At 37.5% G+C, this 21,538-nt stretch overlaps 1 protein-coding gene across 1 annotated transcript in view; it reads right to left on the bottom strand.

The window, feature by feature from the left end:
• The window catches only part of CDH18 (cadherin 18), a 551,467-nt gene extending 532,243 nt beyond the window's left edge, over nt 1–19,224 (bottom strand). Inside the window, exon 1 of the mRNA XM_075270978.1 lies at nt 18,682–19,224. The gene's annotated coding sequence lies outside the window, so the exon portion shown is untranslated. The remainder of the gene's footprint in view (nt 1–18,681) is intronic.
• Between the last annotated feature and the right edge of the window lie 2,314 nt (nt 19,225–21,538).

Genomic DNA, 21,538 nt, shown 5'->3' with positions numbered 1-21,538 from the left:
CCAATGCATTCTATTAGTGTGAACTGAGTTTGCACAGGGGTTCTAGTGCACCCTCGGCTCTGCTACATCAGATTGCTACATCTGATGTAGCAGTGCCGAGTGTGCATCAGATGTGAAGTTGAGCAAAACTGACTCAGCACTGCTAAGTCTGCATTCGCATAGGAATGCATTGGCCAGCCTTCGGCCAATCAGCGCTGGCTCTGCCGGAGGAGGCGGAGTCTAAGGTCGGACCTGAATGGAGACTGGTGTGGAGCGATCTTAGACTCCGCCTCCTCCAGCAGAGCCAGCGCTGATTGGTCGAGTTCCGTACTCTGGCCAATCAGCGCTGGCCAATGCATTCTATTAGCCCGATGAAGTAGAGCTGAATGTGTGTGCTTAGCACACACATTCAGCTCTACTTCATCAGGCTAATAGAATACATTGGCCAATCAGCGCTGGCCAATGCATTCTATTAGCTTGATGAAGCAGAGTGTGCACAAGGGTTCAAGCGCACCCTCGGCTCTGATGTAGCAGAGCTGAGGGTGCACAAGGGTTCAAGTGCACCCTCGGCTCTCCTACATCAGAGCCGAGGGTGCGCTTGAACCCTTGTGCAGCCTCGGCTCTGCTACATCAGAGCCGAGGGTGCGCTTGAACCCTTGTGCACACTCTGCTTCATCAAGCTAATAGAATGCATTGGCCAGCACTGATTGGCCAGAGTACGGAATTCGGCCAATCAGCGCTGGCCAATGCATCCCTATGGGAAAAAGTTTATCTCACAAAAATCACAATTACACACCCGATAGAGCCCCAAAAAGTTATTTTTAATAACATTCCCCCCTAAATAAAGGTTATCCCTAGCTATCCCTGCCTGTACAGCTATCCCTGTCTCATAGTCACAAAGTTCACATTCTCATATGACCCGGATTTGAAATCCACTATTCGTCTAAAATGGAGGTCACCTGATTTCGGCAGCCAATGACTTTTTCCAATTTTTTTCAATGCCCCCGGTGTCGTAGTTCCTGTCCCACCTCCCCTGCGCTGTTATTGGTGCAAAAAAGGCGCCAGGGAAGGTGGGAGGGGAATCGAATTTTGGCGCACTTTACCACGTGGTGTTCGATTCGATTCGAACATGGCGAACACCCTGATATCCGATCGAACATGTGTTCGATAGAACACTGTTCGCTCATCTCTAATTATGAACTAACTTAGTACTGAACTCGCCAAGTTACATTTAAGCATATCAATTAATGTAACTGTACTTAAAGAGGACCTTTCATGTCTTCGGGCACATGTGGTTTTATATACCACTAAAAAGCCGGCAGTGAGCTGATTTCAGTCAGCTTTCCTATTATGTGCCATGGGGCAAGAAATATCGGTGCAATTAACGATACCTCTTCACCTTTAGAAGAGTGTTTCTGACAGTCTAGCTAGTCTGTGAGGAACACCCCTCCTGACAGTACTGTCCATGTCCTTGTACTGTGAGAGGGGGCGTTCCTTACCGCTGAGTGGTGAGGAATGCCCCCCCCCCAGTACTAGTCTATGGATGAGTACTGTCAGGAGGAAGGGGACGTTCACACCTCTCAGTGTCATGACTGAGGTGAGGACATGAAAGGTCCTCTTTTAACATGTGTGTTAAAATAGACATTTACAGCCTTCCATTTTATAAAATAGAGATTTTCAATCTCCGTCTGATTTATTCTTTCCATTGTTTGTCCTGTTTTCCACTTTCCCCATCCAAACATCAGTAACATGTAAGATAATACGACAAGTTACTGGTCACTGAAACAGTGTTTCAGTGAAAGATGTTATGTAATATTTCTGAAGCTTTCTGAACTCCACTTTTGGATATCCAGGCTGACTACAACCCCTTCCTTGGCCTTTTGCTGCCTCATTTAGTTAACATTACAGTGACTGACTCTTTCAGCTGCGTAACCCCAACCCCATGGTACCACAATGAAATAAGCAGGGTCTGCCCATAAATTTAAAGATGTCTTTAAGTGTTACTTGGGATGAAAGGCATTTGCTTAACCTTTCATACAGTGCTGTTTAGCCATACATTTTATTTGGTCATCTGGTAAAGGAAATGGAACGGAAAGCATATAATAGCAACTGATTTATTACAGTCTTTTTATGAAGTAACGCTTTATTCAATTACAATCTGTGTATCACAAAGTTGAAAAAACCTGCTGCAGAAAAGACATATTGCATGATCAATATACTTTTATAGCTTTAATTAAATGGCAAGATAAATTTCAAGTTTTATACTGAACAGCAATTTATACTCATTTATGTACCTATTCAAGTTATGGCAGGAAAAACACCATTCAATATAATATAAAAAATAATCAATTTTCTATATTCCAGGCATTATGTTTGTAGACTGTACAGTAGAGAGGGATGCAATTTAGGCAAAGTAGCAATCATCTTAATCCAATTTGCATATACTGGACTGAGGGCAGATTGTTATTAGGTTTTAGTGTTTGAAACTATTGTACTAAATAAACAATATTTGGATGTTTGGTTTATGGAATGCGTTTAGTATCTGGCATATTGATGGACTATTAAATTTATTTTCAGAAAAGTAGAATTGGATTTTATCTGTGTTTACCAGTAGTTATCAGGGCTATATGAAACGTGGGTCTTGGAATATTTAACCTTATATCATGATAATGTGCATAAAAATAATATATAGACAGAAAGAAAGAAAGAAAGAAAGAAAGAAAGAAAGAAAGAAAGAAAGAAAGAAAGAAAGAAAGAAAGAAAGAAAGATAGAAAGATAGATAGATAGATAGATAGATAGATAGATAGATAGATAGATAGACAGACAAAAAACAAACACTGCACCAGTTATTTCAAAACAAGTGAAGTCTCATTCACAAATCTGCATCTACGGATGTCTGAGGTCTGTGCTATTCACGGACAGTATCCTGCTCTGCTCATTTGTGGGTGATGTGAGCTGTCTGTGGTTGATCCATTTATTAAAGGGGCTCTATCATTGGGAAAAGTCATTTTTAACTAAACATATCCTTGCATAGGCTTTAGAAATGCTATTCCACACCTACCTTTAGCATGTAAATTGCCTCAGTGATTTCCGAATAAGTCTGTTTTTATTCATATGCTAATTAGCTTCCAGCCAGCACAGGAAGTTCCTAGCAGCACTGGTTTCTGCTATTATTTTCTGCTATTCCCATGTGTGTGCAAACAGGAAACTGAGTCATCATCAGCATCAGCACCACCCTATGCTGTATACACCCATAGGAAACAATAGCAAAGAGGGTGAGCGATGCATCATGCACTAGTCTAATTAGCATATGAATAAAAACTGACTTATTCAAAAACCGTCGAGGCAATTTACATACTAAAGGTAGGTGTGGAATAGCCTTTGTAAAGGCTATGCAAGGATGTGATTAGTTAAAAATGAGTTTTCCCAATGATAGAGCTCCTTTAAGTTTGTCAGAGGCAGATCAACTTTTTTTTTTTGCTTCATTTTCTATATTTAGTGTGTCTCTAGGTCCTTGAGAAAGGAATAACACACAGATGTCATTGTTTTTTTTTTGTTTTTTTCAGGAACTAATAGATTTTCATTGGCATGATGCATTAAAATAAAAAAAAAACAAAAAAAAACCTTTCCATGGTATTTCTGTAGTCTTCAAAAAAACACTGGTATCTCAATAAACACATTCAAATGAATAATTATGTATAGCACCTGTCAAAAATGTGGACACCACACATATGTGACATATGGAGATGTTACTAAGGCCTAAAAAATTGTTTCCATATTCAGGTGTTTTTTTTAAGGGGGCGTTCACACTACCGTTGGTGTCCGCTCAGCAGTGTTCGTGGCTCTTGTCCGTACAAGATTTTAGCAACAGGCAATACTAGCTGGTCTGTTTGCAATTTCCATTCATTTCAATTGGATTTTATCTTGTGTCCGTTTGTGTCCTTTAGTGTCTGTTTACAACCATGTCCATCTTATCAAGTGGATAAAAATATCCAACAAGCAGGATTTTTCTGTACGTTTGAAAAAACGGACAGCAAGTGTCCGTTATTTTTTTAACTTTGAGGTCTATGGGCAACAGACATATAACGGACAGTAACTGATAGCCATCAGTTATGGTCCGTTTGTGTCCGTTATGATAGGTGTCCTTTTTTTTTTTTTTTTTTTTTTTTTAACAAACACCTTCTGAGCGGACACCACCGGTAGTGTGAACCCTACCTAAGCGCTCTTTCAAGCCAAAATCAGGGATAGGTTAAAAATAGTATTATTTATCCTTTATTATCCTCTATGCCTCTATGACTCACATATCCATAGTACATAGAAATAAATTTCCTGCACTCAAATTAATGCTTCCAAAATATTGTGAACTTTTATTTACATCCGACAAAAACGTTTCGGTCATATACAGACCTTCTTCCACTTTCCACTATACCCCACCGGTAAGATTGTACAGGATTTATGATACCAATGTATTCATAGGACATAACATTTTGTCTAGTAAGCTGGGCACCATTCCTCAGTAGAAGCACGGCGATATATCCTATTCGGTTTGGCAGTATATCATCTTGTTGAATACACCTATTTTTTCTGTTTATGCATGCTCTACTATTGTTTGCTTATTTTATGGTGTTGCCCAGATTTGCACATGTCCTATACACCCTATACCTCTTGGGCTATATATCTAACACCATTGATTGCCTTGTTGTGTACTATTGTCTGTATGTTATTTGTATATTGTTTGTATACTATATTTATGAGATGGAATCACTTATATTATGTTATTTTCTTTTGTATTTTTAAGACAAACTGAAGAAGGTCTGTATATGACCGAAACGTTTTTGTCGGATGTAAATAAAAGTTCACAATATTTTGGAAGCATTAATTTGAGTGCAGGAAATTTATTTCTATTTGCTATGGCTATGAGAAGCCTTTTCCTGGCACCAAACTTCTTGACCGAGTGACGGCACATTAAGATTTTAAAGGAATATCCATAGTACAAGTAGCGTTTCTGAATAGTAGGAAGTCTTTTGTGCAGTTTAGTATTCATTCTGCCCTTTATTACGTGTCACAAACATTTAATGCACAGTATTTACAGTGTAGCTACAGTCAAAATCAATGAACCTCACACTAAAAAAGACCAATAAAACGCATATTTATTCATTATAAAATTACACACAAAAAAGGAGAAAAGAAAGCATAACCTAGAACCCTAAAATGGCCTAGAATCACAAAGGGACGGTACATGAAAATAATTTTATGCTTCCAAATGTAAATATATGACATCTACCACAGTATGAATGAGGAGGGATATTCAGATAATCAAATAATCACCAAAAATCCTATATTTAAATTTGGATGGTATGATTGTTTCCATATACCACCCCATGTGATTACATCTTTTCGGGATTTGGGTTTTAGCCTATTTTTTCTTTTCTCCTTTTTTGTGTGTCATTTTATAATTAATAAACATACATTTTATTGATCTTTTTTGTTGTGTGAAGTTCCTTGATTTTGATTCTTGAATGTACTTAACATTGGTTTTTGTGACTTGTATTGAATTGCTTGGTTTTTTTGTGTGTGTTTTAGTGTAGTTACAGTGTAAATACTGTGCATTAAAAAATATCCAACACCTTTTCTGGCTAAGGGGTCACATAGAGAAAAGTAGCTAAAAAACGCTGTAGGAAATAAAACACAGCGAACACATATTCTAAGAAGAGAACACTACTATTATTATGTACATAATATACACAGACAATATTTTGATAATGGATGCTACTTAATAACTTTGAAGATAATTTGGTAAATCAAATCTTTGTATTTGCAGGTAGCGTACTGCAGCTCTGACCTACAGTATATATATAATAATTTACACGGAAGAAGATGTTATTATACTATAGATAAGGTGAATAGAGAATATAAAAATAAAATGATGTGACCGTAAATGTGAGGAAATGTACATAAAAATGTTACATCTTCCAAACAATAGATAAATAACTGACATTACCATCTACATTCTACATTCCTATTATTTTTGCTACCCCAATTTTAAAAAATGTTGGGACACTGGAAATATCATATAACCAAATTTTATTCAGAATCTGAAACTGAAACTGAAAGTTAGACATTTTTTGAGATGGGAAAAGCCCTTTAATGTCTGTTGCTGTTATCCATCATTGGTTGACAGCAATAGACATTAACCATAGCAGAGTAATAGGCACAGCTGGAGCTCCTGTTTTCCGTCATGTTGGTTTACTTTTGTAATAGAAGAAAAAGACCTGCTTGCAAAACTTTTCTTCTGTCAGAAAAGTAAAAAAAAACATAATATAAGAAAGCCTCGGTCATGTTTTTATATTGGGGTGAATGCAGAAGAAAATCTAATGGAGGGGGCTCAACCTACATCTGTCATTTAATGTCTGTTGCTCTTATCCTGTGTGAACTTTACCATTAGAAATAGATGGCAGCAACACATCTCAAAAAGTTGGGACAACCCCTTTCCCTTTTCAACAGTCTGTAAATGTTTAGGAAGTTAGAAAACCAAGTGGGTGAGAAATGTTATACAATTCTTTCCTGATGTAGGATTTATCTACTCAACATTTCTGGGTCTACTTCCAGATTTGTTTGTTTCATAATGTGCCAAATACTTTCTTTTGGTGAAGGGACTGGACTGCATGCAGGTCAGTTCAGCATCTGGACTCTTCTTCTGTAAAGCCTTGCTGTTGTGATGGACGCAGTGTGTGATTTACCATTGTCTTGCTGAAATATGTATGACCTTACCTGAATTAGCCATTATCTGGATGGGAGCATATGTTGTGGTAAATCCTCTGCATACTGCTTGACATTGATAGTACTTTTTAAGATCTGTAAACTGCCCATATAGGCTCTAACACAACCCCATATCATCAGAGATGCAGGCTTTTGAACTGTGCTCTAATAAGTTGGATAGTCCCTCTCCTCTTAATTCATCTGAACACAGAACAGTTTTCCATTTTGTCTCAGTCCATTTATAGATTATGTTGATATATGGATTTTCATGATACATAACTCGCACTTGTGGATGGCGTAGTGAATTAGGTTCACATATACATTGGACTCCAATGAATTAAGAGTTATTCAGATATTATACTTAGTATACACCACAAAATCTCTTCTTTCTGAACCTGCACAATTCAACAAACACATACAAATATGATTGAATATGGTTGAACTATCCTTCCTGTAGAGGCTCAAGTCCAGAGAGAGGAGATTTTATGGTGTATTTTAAACATAATATACATGGCATACACTTACCCTTAATTGATTGGTGGCCAACACCCAAAGAGTGGAGAGTTAGTTTAGCAATGAGACCCATCTAACGCTGAAACTCCACGTTGCGGACATGCAGCCTTTTTTGTTGCAGATTTTGCTGCATTTTTTTTTTTTTAGACTAGGTCACGAATGGCTATATAAGGAATGGGAAATATATAGGAAGCACTTATATTTTTCTCTCCTGCTCAATCCACTCCTGGCTTTTGCTCATAAAAACACAGCAAAATCTGCAACAAAAAAGCTGTATTTCTGCAACATGGGGCCTCAGCCTAAATGAGGTTGTAATTAGCAGATGGGCTTACACAATTTGATCAAAATGTTACCAAAAACCTAATTTTCATATATATTTTATATACAATAGGAATTAGCTCTGTACTGTTGTCAGAGTACTGCTGCTTTTTGTATTCACATTTCTACAGCATGTTTAGCAATGTGCACCTGCATTTTTTGTTCACATTATTTGCTAGTGCAGACCATTTCTGTATATATATATATATATATATATATATATATATATATATTCTTTCTACACAGTCATTGTCATATGACTTGGTTGAAAACTGACCCTTTAATTGGATCTATTAGTACCATTTTTTCCAGCATTTTTTAACCCTGTCTTAACTTTTTTGAGATATGTTGCTGCCATCAGTTTCTCAATGAGTTAATTTTTATTTTTTTTAAATGAATTGGAAAGATGTTTGGCGATCAACGTGTTTTATTGGAAAAATGGTGATCAGGGTGCTAAAAGCGGAAAGTGTCACCCTTCTGGCACAAAAAAGGCTCCAATGATGCCACAACTACGCCCATCTATCCTAGTTTTCTGGTATAATTTGGACAGTAAACCTCCCATATGTTTACACTTACTTTTAGACAGTTTTCTAGAGCTGAGAGAATAGGAAATTCCTCCCATAAAAACACAAGAACATAATTTAAAAAAATCATATGAAATTATAAATAAAACAATTATTATTACAATTCTAATACACCTTCTATTGTAGAAATATCAATATATTACCTAATATGCTTTGCTTACAGATTCAGAAATTATATTTTGTAGACCAGCTACATGTCAATTGCCAAACATTATTGAAGTGAATGATTTTTATTTTGCAATATTTTATGTTGCATTAAAGACCCCCTGTAAATGTAGTGGGCATATTTCACAGTCAGGAACACAACAGACAAACATCATCTGATCCCTGTGGAAATATTAATTTAATGCACATTATTGATCTAATCCTGCTACACATCATGTCTATCCCAAGTGATATTTGTAGTGTACATTTATCAGAAGACTGTTCACATGTCCTCTTAATAAATAGTTCTTGTAGAAAATAAGGTAAAAACCTATATATCCGTAGAAACAGCAGAAATACTAATTAATGAGAGACAAATTATATTTCTAACTGTTAATTTCTGCAGTAGTGATCCAACGCTGAGGAACAGTAGATCATAGTAGATCATGCAATATTCCACCATTTACAGTAGATATAAGGCAATGCCCCTAACCTAATTCAGAATGGATAGAAAATACACCCTGTACATACTGTACACTTTTAATGGATATGTTTATAAAATACTCATAAAGGCTAAAGCCCCACTGGGCGGAAACGCTGCGTTTTTGGGCATTGCGGAAATGCAGCGGAGAAAAACGCTGCTTTTTACAGTATGAGCATAGTGAATGCAATTTTGTCTAATCCTAGCCCCACACAGCAGAAAAAAAATGCTGCAGAAAAGCTGCGTTTTTAAAAAACGCAGCATGTCAATTATAGTTGCAGAAACGCTGAGTTTTCCCTCCATAGTTTTTCAGGCCATAAACTTTCAATAACAGACCTTCTTTGTTCTCTTATTGTTCTAAAAAAAAACGACTTGGGAGGAGTCAGAGAAATTGCTAACTTTAAAGGTGTAGATTAGATATAGGGGTAGAAAACCAATTCTGCCCAAGCCATAGAGCCTGAGAGGACCCATGGGTCTTCTGATACAATGAAGAGAACAGTATTATACTTGGGACACAGTAGGTGGATGGCCTTTTTAAATATTTGTAATAGGACCCATAAGAGCGTCATGTTAGACCGCTGAGTAAGTTATCTACTTTATGCCTCTTCCTAGACTTAAGTGAGAAGAGTAGGGACCAGAAGCCTGTGGCCTGTGGCCAGCTTTGACTGTGACAACTAAGTAACCTTCTGGGCCAAGATATCTTAGATATATGATGTTCAACAAAACACAAGTTGACATCAGTTGCTCTGCAGTATGGAACAGCCAGGATTAAAGGGATATTCCCAACTCACCCACTCACTTACTAGAAGGCTGTAAGCTCTGTTCATTTCCTGGTTTTCTCTGTGAATTGGTGGGCAGGGTTTCACTTGCTGTATCCCAGACAAAGCAAGCTTTGCTAGTTCTCTTCATAGCAGTACATATTTGCAGTCAGTAATGAGGGACGGTTGTAAATAAATTAGCACAGTATCACTGGAAGATGCACAATATGAAGCTGATGTAGCAGATCTGAATTTGATAAGTGATGAGAATCCCAAACTTACATGCTACAGGACCAAGAGTCAGCTTGCAATAAACTCTGTTTTAGGTCAGTGTTACATACAAAGGTAACAGAATCCCTTTCTCAGCCCTTATCAGCAAAATTCAATTACCCAACCTTATAACTGGAAGAGAGAGATAAACAGCTCAGAAATACAAGCTACTCCGAGCACTCAGCTCCCCCTCCCCTTCTGAGAGCAGGGAGCTACGTCACTTGTCCTGGGTGGAGAGATAAGACCATCCCCAGGTCCATGGTTATGGAAACGAAGTGTAAACTATGAAGTGAATAATCTCAGATAGTAGCCAAACAAAGCAGTTTTGATTAAGCAATGTGTTTAGGAAAAGTCGTAAATCCACATAAACTAGCAGTATAGATAGGATCCTTGAGATGAGACAACCTCTTTAACATCAACAGTCCTCAAGACAGGAGCAGAATATTTCACTTAGCATGAGAACTACATGGTGCACACAACATCTGACCAGCTCTCATAGGGGTTTACAGTTAATACTCATGATAACCAAACATTCCACCAAGCCATGATCCAGGAGGGAAATGTAAGCCAGCTCATTGATAGAGTACATTTTGTACATCATTCACACCAGATTTATGATGTAAATGGGAATAAATCTAGAGATGTACGATTCCTCAAAATTCTTGGTTAAAATAAGACATAAACAATTCTTAAGAAACCAGATACAACCTGAACTTTGAAAAATTTCAAAACATAGCCAAACTTTTTGTAGTTGCCATGTGAAAGCATTGAGAAAATGGAAAAGGATCACATTGCTTCAAGGATTTCCCCTAACAACTTGTAGGCAGTCCTTACAGCAGGGATAGCAAGTCGATGAAGAGTAATGAGTAAGGACAGTCTCTTAGGCATTACAAAAAGCCCAGGGAGAAAGGCAAAGTGTCCATTTTCTGGGAAAAGGTTAGACAGGTAGCATCTGAGACAGTCAGGAAGAGAAAAACAGGAAACAAATACACAGATAAAGCAATATGAGAAAGTGAGCACAGGCAGTGTGTTTTTGTTGTATCAAAGTGGAATGGTAAACTTTTTCATGTTTTCTTTTTATTATACATTATTTATTATTATTATTATTATTATTATTATTATTATTATTATTATTATTATTATTATATACAGTGCATTAGATCCTCTGAAATTGAAGTTTTGTTGTATAAAAATACCTAAAATAATGATTGAAAAATGTCAGGTTGGTAAAGGATGGGGTAATGCACAATAGGCAAATACCCATGTCACATTATCTTATACCACCAGTAAGAATGTGACAGTCATTTGTCAAGCAATGCAAGGAGGTACCTGCAGCAGGCACTGGCATAAAAATGATGGAAGATTGTGAAGCATATGGCCACTCATCATCTCAATCACAACAGGATGATGACAGTGACAATGTTACTTCAAGCTACTGTTTAGCAGCCTCAACTCATTCCTCCTCTTCCACCACTCCTGCTGCCATAAAAAGTGAATATCTCATTTTGGCCTTTCTATTTTGTCATGTCTGCTTTAACTGACCCCTTTTTTTCTCAGAAAAGACAGCATACTAACAGCTGAGGAAAACATTAAGATGATGAGTACAGTCAGTGTTTGGACTATGACGTGGTCTTGGCAATTATATAAAGCCCAGTCATAAATGCTTCCATTTTGTGGGGATAGATATTGAAGATAAAGTATATGAAATCTCAGACAGGGAGAGACATTAGGAGATAAAAATCAATATAATAAAATGTATTATTAATTATTATTATTATTATTATTATTATTATTATTATTATTATTAATAATAATAATAATATTGACTCATAGGTTTTAGACTGGTGTCAGTAGTAGGCATGGATCTGGACAAACTGAGAGACAGCAGACTTTGCTATTGGTGTCCTTCATTACGACAATCACAAGTTTACAATTCTTAAATGCATTTAATCGGTTTATTTCCAAATGAAGTGGCAATTGATGAATGGCGATGCTCATGTTTCTCATACAGTGCACCAGAACCACCCATAATTCATGTTACTTTTTTCTTTTGACAAGCCAGCAAAGTAATTTTACACCGCTGTTAAATACTCATCAGTTCAATGGCAATTTTTTGCAAATAGTGCCACTAAAAAAAAATGGCACAATTGTGTATTATTCTATATCAAGTTTTCTGTCTGTGACCAAGTAACTATTTCTGCAAATCTTAAATGAAATAGTAAAACTCTTCTGATATCATGCTGCACTACTGGCTGACTAAATGACTTTTTCACTACATAAGTGACAATGTTTTTCAAATCAATGTTTAATGAACTTTACTTTCTCCTCCTGATGCTGATAGCATGCCACACTGTGACTAAGTGACTTTTTCCACTGCCTAAGTGATAATTTGTTTTCAAATAAGCATCCATGTAAATTCAATCACAGTCTACCTGTTGTCTGCCTGCATTTACAGGGCCAAGGGCAGCATACCTCTTTTCAGTCACTGTGTAGCAGTGATAATTGAAATGTAAAAGGGAACGTGCTTGCCACATCATCCAACCATTAAGACCATGTAAGGCTGTTGCCTGTAATAAACTGGTATTAAAGGAAGATGTCTCTTTCTCCAAGTGGCAATCTGATCGTCAAATAATTATTAATTTAACTTAAATCCCCTCATGGCCTCCTGCATTTCTAAGTTTAGGTTTATATTTCAGCCACTATGTAAAATAGTTGAATCTAAATACACTTTGCTACTGTTACATGATTGAACAAAATTGTATTCACTCAACCCCATTAACTTGAATTAAACTGAGCTGCTGCTGTGCCATGTGTCCAATAAATGTGACAACACTCTTCAAACAGCTGATCAGAGTGGGTCCTGGATGTCTGACCTCAATGATCATATATTGATTACCTATCCTAAGGATAGGTAATCAATATGTAAGCCCTGGAAAACTCCTTTGTATAAATTCATGAATTATATTTAATAGATTATATGAATTTATAAAATGTAAATATAAAAATGCTGTTAAATGTGTCATTAAGGAATAGTAATGCATTTAACACATGTGTATTGTGGACATACAAACTTGTTTTAACTACATTGTCACCATTCAATCTGTTGTCATGAAGGATCCTTACCGGCCCCAGTAAATACTAGCACATAGTGCAAAACATATGCCATTGTGCAGTACACATAAACCCCTCACTAGTAGAAATCAAACACCAAAGTAAAGCACAGATAACACCTGTAGTAGTATCACATACCACACTGCAATACAAAAAACTTTCCCAGAAGTGAAAAATACCAGTGTCCAGCAGAAAATACCATTCAGAAGGCCCAAATACCCCAGTGCAGTACAAAATACAACATGTCTTACCCTATCAGCTCCAAACTAATATTACTGTGTAGCGCAAAAAAGACTAAGCAAAACAGCCATACACCAGTGGTAGCAGCATTGTCCCCTACCATCCCCTCTCATAATGGTGGGTAAAGTCTCCACCTTTGCACCCTAACCCATTGGCTGCAGCCTTCTCTCCTAATAAAATCTTCCAAGCTAACAGTAAATCTTTCTCAAATTCCCTACCTCCAACACTGTCAGGAGCATCCCAAACTGGGAGAGAAGATAAAAGAAGCGCCTTATACCTCCATTACCAGTTTATCATGCTTCTGCCTCCAGATTAAAGCATTCAGCCTGCAGACTCCAGCTGAACTGGTCCTGGGTGAAGCACCTGACGACTCTTGGTGGTGATGTCATCAAAGGTCCTTCAGGCTTTTGTAGCCATTGAGATAAGGTAAGGTTAGGTAAGACTGGCGTTATCAGTGCAGTTTCTGCTTTAGAGTACCTGTTTTGTGCTGAAGCTGTTATTGGCAGGAACCTGCACCTCACCAGCCTGTTAGCTGTGCCTCACCATTCAGGCCTGTCCCAGAGTACATCAATGAAAAACTGAACATATACTATTAGAAATAGTAGATATCTGAATGCATACCACAATGATTAAATGCAAGGATTATTCATCATCATGTTTGGAATCTAGCACCATTAATTTAGTTTTTTCAGAAATGCACATGATATTATTATTATTATTATTATTATTATTATTATTATTATTATTATTATTATTATTATTAATTAATATTATTATTATTATTATTCAGGGGCATGTACATATTTCACAACTAGGACTCCAATAGGCTTAAATTTAGAGACCTACAATATTTTCTTGGACACAGATTATCAAAATTTAACCTGAAATCTGCATAGATAAAATATTCCTTCTATTTATGGGAATGTAATTTGAATAGAACAGAGCTGCAATACCCTGCTCCAAACTGCACACAGGTACATGGACTGATATAAACCAAACACTGAAGCCCCTTTAAATAGCTAATCATCAGGGGTGGCAAGAGTCAGACCTTCACAGGCCTGATATTGATGACCTTTCCTAAATATAGGCCATCAATATTCTGATCCTGAGAAAGCCCTTAAAGGACATCCATGTTAAATCAATACAGCTTTATTGTTTACAATGGTCACTATAGTGCATGGCAGTGAAATAATGTCCCTATGGTGCTATAATATTTAAACCTTTTGCCTTATGAAGCAATAAAAAAACTCTTTTAAAATGATGTTAGGAGTCTGCAGCTCTATTTTTTAAATTGTATTTTTATAATAGTAATTGCATAATGAATTATTTATCATAGACTTGTCTAATGGAACTGCTAGCTAAAATATATAACTAATTGCATGATTATGTCTTCTGTTAGAGAACTAACACCATCCCAGAACTGGATTGCATGTATAGTAAAACATTTGAAAATCTAAGACATTTTCCAGGAGATGAAGAAGGAATATTTATATTTTTGGTGATATATATATATATATATATATATATATATATATATATATATATATATATATAAATATATTTTTGGAAATACCCCATAATAATCTCTCTTTTTTTAGCTTATTAGCACAAACTTTACACTTTCCATTGCAGCAAAATTCTGATTAATGAAGAAATCTGTAAATATTACCTATTCATTTAGATCTCATGTTAGTTAACCTGTCCTAAGTACCTCTTATTTCTGTTAAATGATATGGTATACTTGCTTAAATAAAAATCTTGACTTAGACAATTATGGAAATGTGTTGAATCATACATTAATGTTCCCCGCCTACCTTTTTTGTCGCATTCATATAAGGAAAGAAGATTGGGAGCTGAAAGGGGTTTGTTTGAAAGGGGTTGTCAGGATTTTTTTATTGATGACCTATCTTCAGGATAGGCCATCATTACTAAAAATCAGTAGACAACCCCATTGACTAGCTGTTTGAAGGGGCCGCAGTAGTTGTGCTATCGCCTTGAACTATTCACATTGCACACTGTTTGTTTCATAACGGTCATGCAATGTAATTAAGGCCTCATTTACTTCTATGGGATAAGGCTATAATTACATTGCATTGTCATTATGAAACGAATGGTGTGTGATATAAACAGCAAAGGGGTCACAGCACTCGCATGAGCGCCACAGCCTCTTCATACAGTTGATAAGAGGGGTCCTGTGTGTCGGACCCCCACTGATCTTTAATCAATTACTTATTCTGAGGCCACCCTGAACTATGGACAATTTTTGGCATTTGCAGCTTAGCCCAACTGAAGTGAGTGGCCCTAAGCTTTGTTTTACACTGTGATTCTCAGGAACTGCTCTTCCTATTGTGCAAACAGTATGCTATAGTGCACAAGTCCTAAGGGCTAGTTCACACAGGGCCAGTGGAGCGGATTTTGACAGCGGATTTCGCCTCAAAATCCGCCTCCATACAATGGAGCCCTATGCGAAACGCTAGCGTTCGATTTTCCACTAGCGTTTTTTTGCTGCTAGTGGAAAAATGAAGCGACATGACCTTTCTTTAGGGGTTTTCCGCCTGAAGAAATGAATGGGAGGCAATAGGAGGCGGAAAAAAAATGCTTCGCGATTTTTGATCGCGTTTTTTTGCTGTGGTTTTTTATGATCTATTCCCTGTCCGGGAGGAGAAAACTGCCTAAACTGTTTCTAATTAGGAAGAGTTTTTTTTCCGGACCAAAATCAGCGACGCGGTTTTCATGTGTGAAATAGCCATAAGTATCTCAGTAATTCAGAATACTCATATAAATGTCTTGAAAAAATTATTTCTTAACTTGCAAGAAAGCACAGAACCTTACATTTGCAATTTGAAAGCCACATTCAGCTCTGGGAGATGATTGAGAATCACATTATATGTTCATTATACTACTGTATATATTATTATAGCGAGGTGTCCACCCTGACCTTGGCCTAAATTTTGGAAGTACAGGTGTGCTCTCCCTTTTCCTCCAGGCCAGATATGCCCAGAATTTTATCACTAGATTACTGTTTCAAGGCGATACTTTTTTGTGATATTGTATTAATAATTTATATTCTTTGCATTTCTATGTTTGTAACTAAATTTGTGTTTAAGCTAAAGATGGGCACATCTGTGTGTTGAGCTAAGAGGAAAAGTAAGAAAAAAATATCTGAAACACATGTTAAAATATGTCTGCTCTTTTTCCCATTGTCAACTATATAAAAAAAAAACAAAAAAAAAAAAACTCTCACTATTGTACAGGCCATATTATTTCATACATAGGTCCTTGCATGTTCAATAATAGCGTCACTAAAAATGTACACTAGGGGCAGCACTGATACACCATGCTAAGGCTACTGTGGGGCCTAAGGCCATAGTACATAATGCAGAGGTTCAAAAAACACCAAAATAAAAATCCCCATGTCATACTCCCCCTCCATTAGGACTTTGCAATAAGCATATCATAGTGTACAGTATTGACTTTGCTTCTAGTATTCCTTTAATGTTTAATGGTAATTATGAACTTCTAGACCTGCCCAGCAAAATCCTGCAGTGTAGGGGGAAACCAACATTACTTATTTTTCTCCTGCATGAATGCACTGACCTTGTCTTAAAGGGCCAATCAGAAAAGATAGTATAAACCTAGGGCTTCATTGGCACCTACTCTCTACATTCCATTGCTCCTTATTTAGGAAGGAGCCAGGTAAAAGGTTGAATATATGGAAAAATTCATCGTCCTGCAATATCTACAGTTAGCAATTTTTAATAAGAGTCACTTGATGGAGGCCACTGTTTTAACTATTATTATTAGATTTGACCTTCTGAGTAAATTACATATTGTAATTGCCAGCATTACCCACAAAAAAGTACATTAATGAACTCCTGGCAAACTATTGTTGCTTGAAATTGACAGGTAAAACACATGTACAAGTGTATGAGATAATCGAGTCCCTGCTGTCACTTCTACTCAACTGTACGACTGAGCAAACTATAAAAGATCAACAATATTCCTATATATAATTTCTATAATCAATGCATGTATAATAGTACATATATTCCTTTTGTATGTTAGAGGGGTTTTCTATGCTTTGATATTTAACTCCTAAATATTGAATCTAAAAGGGTACGTTTAATAGGCAGGAAAATCTACAGCCCAGGTAAAATCAAGAGTTGCTTATCCACTATTTATCTACTATGCAGAAACATTAGGTCTCTAGCTATTCTATTCCCAGCGTGTATTTGTGTCTGCCAGTTCATCTATTAATGATTATGTTACAGGTTCACATAATATGCTCATATTGGGGATTGGATGTACTGTGGGGAAGCTGTTATGCAGTACAGAAATTGTATTAAAATACTATTTAATGGATAAACAGCTTCCAAATCTCCACCAAATATTTGTTTCAGTATGCATTTGCAATGACTTTATAAAGTATTTACAGGTATGCTATAGTTTCCTTTGACATTGCTCTGTTTGATGTAATAATAAACATACCTAGCAGCCCCCCTTATTTCCAATTCGTCTGATGCTCTCATAGCATTGACATGTCTAATTTAAGTTCCAAAATATAAAGAAATCTGGTTGATCTCTCCATGCTAACATGTGGAATGTTCATTATTTTCTTCTTCTTACATATTATACAATATAATGATGATTATGAATATTATAATGTTAAAAAATAGTCGCATTCTGGGTAATAGACAGTGTTTAAAAATTACATATGTATACATATATCGTTAGTATGATATACAGATCTAGGGTTCCTTCACACAAACGCACTAATAATATATATATATATATATATATATATATATATATATATAAAATATATATATATATATATATATATATATATATATATACACACACACACAAATAGGAATAGAATCTGCTATGCATTGAGCATAAGGAATTTCAGCAATCTGCAACTAAGATTATTTGCAATCCAGTCTCCTGACTGCGTAGGCTTGTATCCTGAACCAAAAACATTGCAAGGAGGACCATATGGTTCCATCTATACACACAGCACATCTATGTCTGAGAGTTCCTACAAACGATCCAATGCATGAACAAACAGAATAGTCTATGATGCTGCCCCTGCACTCCACATCTATATCAAGTCCTGACAAGGCAATCCACTATTGGGGAAGTTTATCCATTGCATAGATATTATCTGACAGCAGTTATTGCACATTAGTAGAATATTGCCTTTGCTATTGGTGCTGGCTGGAAGCTATGGCTTGTATTGCATTAGTTGCTTTACCTTGCTATGTTAGCTGGATGGAATTGCTAATGAAGCAAGTCTGGCAGTTTAGGATTTGTGATCAGCAAGACATATCCAAGACTTTGTGTGTTTCTGCTGTGTCACAAAACAAGACACCTTCACATCCAGAGAATACACAGAAATAATCCCCATGCCATACGAGAAGCAGCAGCAGCAGCAGCAGCCCATACTTGGGATGTGTTCATGCCAGTGCTGCAGCCATGTAACCTGCACTGAATGAAGAAGTGGTTTTTTTCTCAGCTTACCTTGCTTGACTTGCCCTAACTGCTGTCAACGAACTTATTATTTGGAGGAAGAAAACAGGGAGTTTCTTCCAGCTGCCCTCATGTCCTCAGAGAGGAAAGCGACTCCAGCAGCACTGTGCAACTCCAGAAGCCTGAGCTTGTGTGCTGACTGCTGCAGCTGACTGGGGCTGCTCCCATTGGTTCCCGATCACTGCCCTGCCTCCTTCTTCTCCTCCTCCCTTCTGCTTTCTTAGCAGTCTTTCTTCTTCTTTGCTTTTATTCCCCTTTCTGCTTCTTATCCTCAGACTTCTCCTTGTTGCAGGAAGGCTGGGTGTATTTGGGTTGTGCAGCTCTGGTCACCACAGCAACCTCCTGAGGTGATGCCGGGCTGTACAGGAGGACGGGTCCTGGGCATGAGGGATGACAAGTGTGAGGGGGCTGAGAGGATGGGGCTGCTGAGGCGGAGGCACATGTGTGACAAGATGCTAAGATCTTCCTAGATTCTTCCTGTTTATCACGGACTGCTAAACATCCAGCTGCTGGATCATTCATCAGTTGCCTCCAATCCCATATACTGCATGGAAGATAGGGCTTGACAAATGTCCTTTTTACCCTTCGACCCTGAATTGATGGACTGCTTGCAGCAACTGTCTTACCTTGTAAATCGCTTTCCAATAAAACCATTATTAAAATACAAGATGTGCTAACATAATGGCTAATTAAGTGTCATGTTCCAGGCACGGCCATATTTACCATTGACGTAACACGTACAAGCCCTGATATTAATAAGGACACTATATATATATATATATATATATATATATATATATGTCACGGAGCAAAGGTATACGTCTTCCTCCGGATGGTCTTTTGAATCAACACGGACGCAAGAGGTCGGGAGACAACAGCAATTTATTGTAATCCACAAAGTTAGTAGCCGGCGGCGGTCACATCAACCGTAATAACAATAAGTCCACAGAAGTCACAATCCAATGATAACTTTGGTTCCTTGGTCCTGTAACTATATCCTGGCTCTCTGCAGAGCTGTGCACAGGCCGGCTAACACATACTAACTCCAGCTACATCTATATACTAAACTGTTACTTCCTATATCTGTGGGTGGGAAGGGCTGAGTCACAGATCCTTCCCCCCTCACCTATACCAAGGAGAGCAGACTCCCTGTCTACTATGGACAATGCACCATCCAACATCTTCTTGGAGACACTGATCAGATTATCTCCACCCATTGTCCTCACTGGTCCTCACTAGTTAGAGGTATTTGCATACAATGTGCTAACACACTAGACCCTAATCAGCCAACTACACACTGATGTTTACAACAGGTTAGAGAATACATTCCACATGAAATATATATTACACATGGCCTATAGTATAGACTCTAACCATCCCGTGACAATATATATATATATATATATATATATATATATATTGTACAGTATATATCCGAGCGGTGAACCTTAAACTGGACACTGCTGTTTTCACCTTCCCTTAAAACATCCATAGACAGTATCCATCTTAAGAGAGATAAAGAGGGACAAGAGGAAATGAAAGGGAGCACTAACTGATAAGAAAAGCAAGGACACAAATAACACCAAAACATGGCCAAATGATATGAGGGCGGAAACAAATACTTCCTGTAATAATCTACAAGATAATAAAATACTGCAGATCTATGAAATTCAGTAAGCATGCAACACGTAACCTTATAGAAAAATCGTGCTTTTACTATGCATTGTACCAGGCTTGTCAGGCCCTCTCTCCAGAAACTAATAATAATAAAAAAACAACATTCTTTTTTTATTACCCCAGGCTAACTTTTATTGCTTATTTATATTGTATTTTCTGTGTGACTGTATTACACAACATGTCGCATATTGTGTTCTTTCTGTTATGTTAATACTCACATCACTACCGTTTGATAATGAAAGAAACTCAACTAGTTGACTTGCATTTATTCATTCAATACAAAGAAAATAATCAGACATTTTCTATAGAAAATGAAGTTTTAATGGATAAATTAAGAGCATTAAAACAATGGTAATCACGTGCAAACAATAAAATAAACTGTATGAGGACTTGTAAGAGGCTGTATGAGGTTAAACAATCAGAGGGAGTAATCTGGACCCCTGGGCAGTGATGTTATAAGATTAGGGTTGAGCCGAACTTGACTTTTCAGAATCGATTTTAAAATCCGATTTCCGATCATTTTTCATTCGAACCCGATCTCGATCCCAATTCCGATCCCAATGCAAGTCAATGGGATTTTATTATTAATCGGAGATCGGATTTTAAAAGCAATTCTATTCACTATACAGCATGGAATCTAACAATTGAACGCTTTAATTGTTAGAATCCACGCTGTGTAGTGAATCATTAAGTAGCCAGAGGATTTTTTTTTAATCCTCTGGCTACTTAGTCCCCCCTGGTGTCCACTTACCTCCAGAGATGGCTGCTTCGCTGCTCCGGTGTTCTTCTTCACCTCGCTGCCGCTCCATGCTGCAGTCTTCTTGCCTCACTGCCCCCTGCCTCCCAGGTTAGGAGAGTGTGGGCGGGTACTGGGATGGGAGACGTCACGTCTCCCCGCCCTGTACCCGCCCACACTCTTCTAAGCCACAAGCCCCGCCTTCCTAGCTCTTTAAACACTAAACTGGGAGGTGGAGCGGCAGCGAGGCGAAGAAGAACACCGGAGCAGCCATCTCTGGAGGTAAGTAGCTACCAGAGATGTTAGTTTAGTCTCCCATTAGAATGAATGGAGGCAGCCAGCGTGCAGGGGGTTAAGTCTGTGTGCCGGCTGCTTCCATTCATTCTTATGAAAGGCAGCGGAGCCTTCATACTGAGTATACACTATATACTCAGT

Source organism: Leptodactylus fuscus, chromosome 4 (assembly GCF_031893055.1).
Source record: "Leptodactylus fuscus isolate aLepFus1 chromosome 4, aLepFus1.hap2, whole genome shotgun sequence".
In the NCBI taxonomy this organism is placed as follows: Eukaryota; Metazoa; Chordata; class Amphibia; order Anura; family Leptodactylidae; genus Leptodactylus; species Leptodactylus fuscus.
This window is presented reverse-complemented; position numbering and strand designations above follow the sequence as displayed.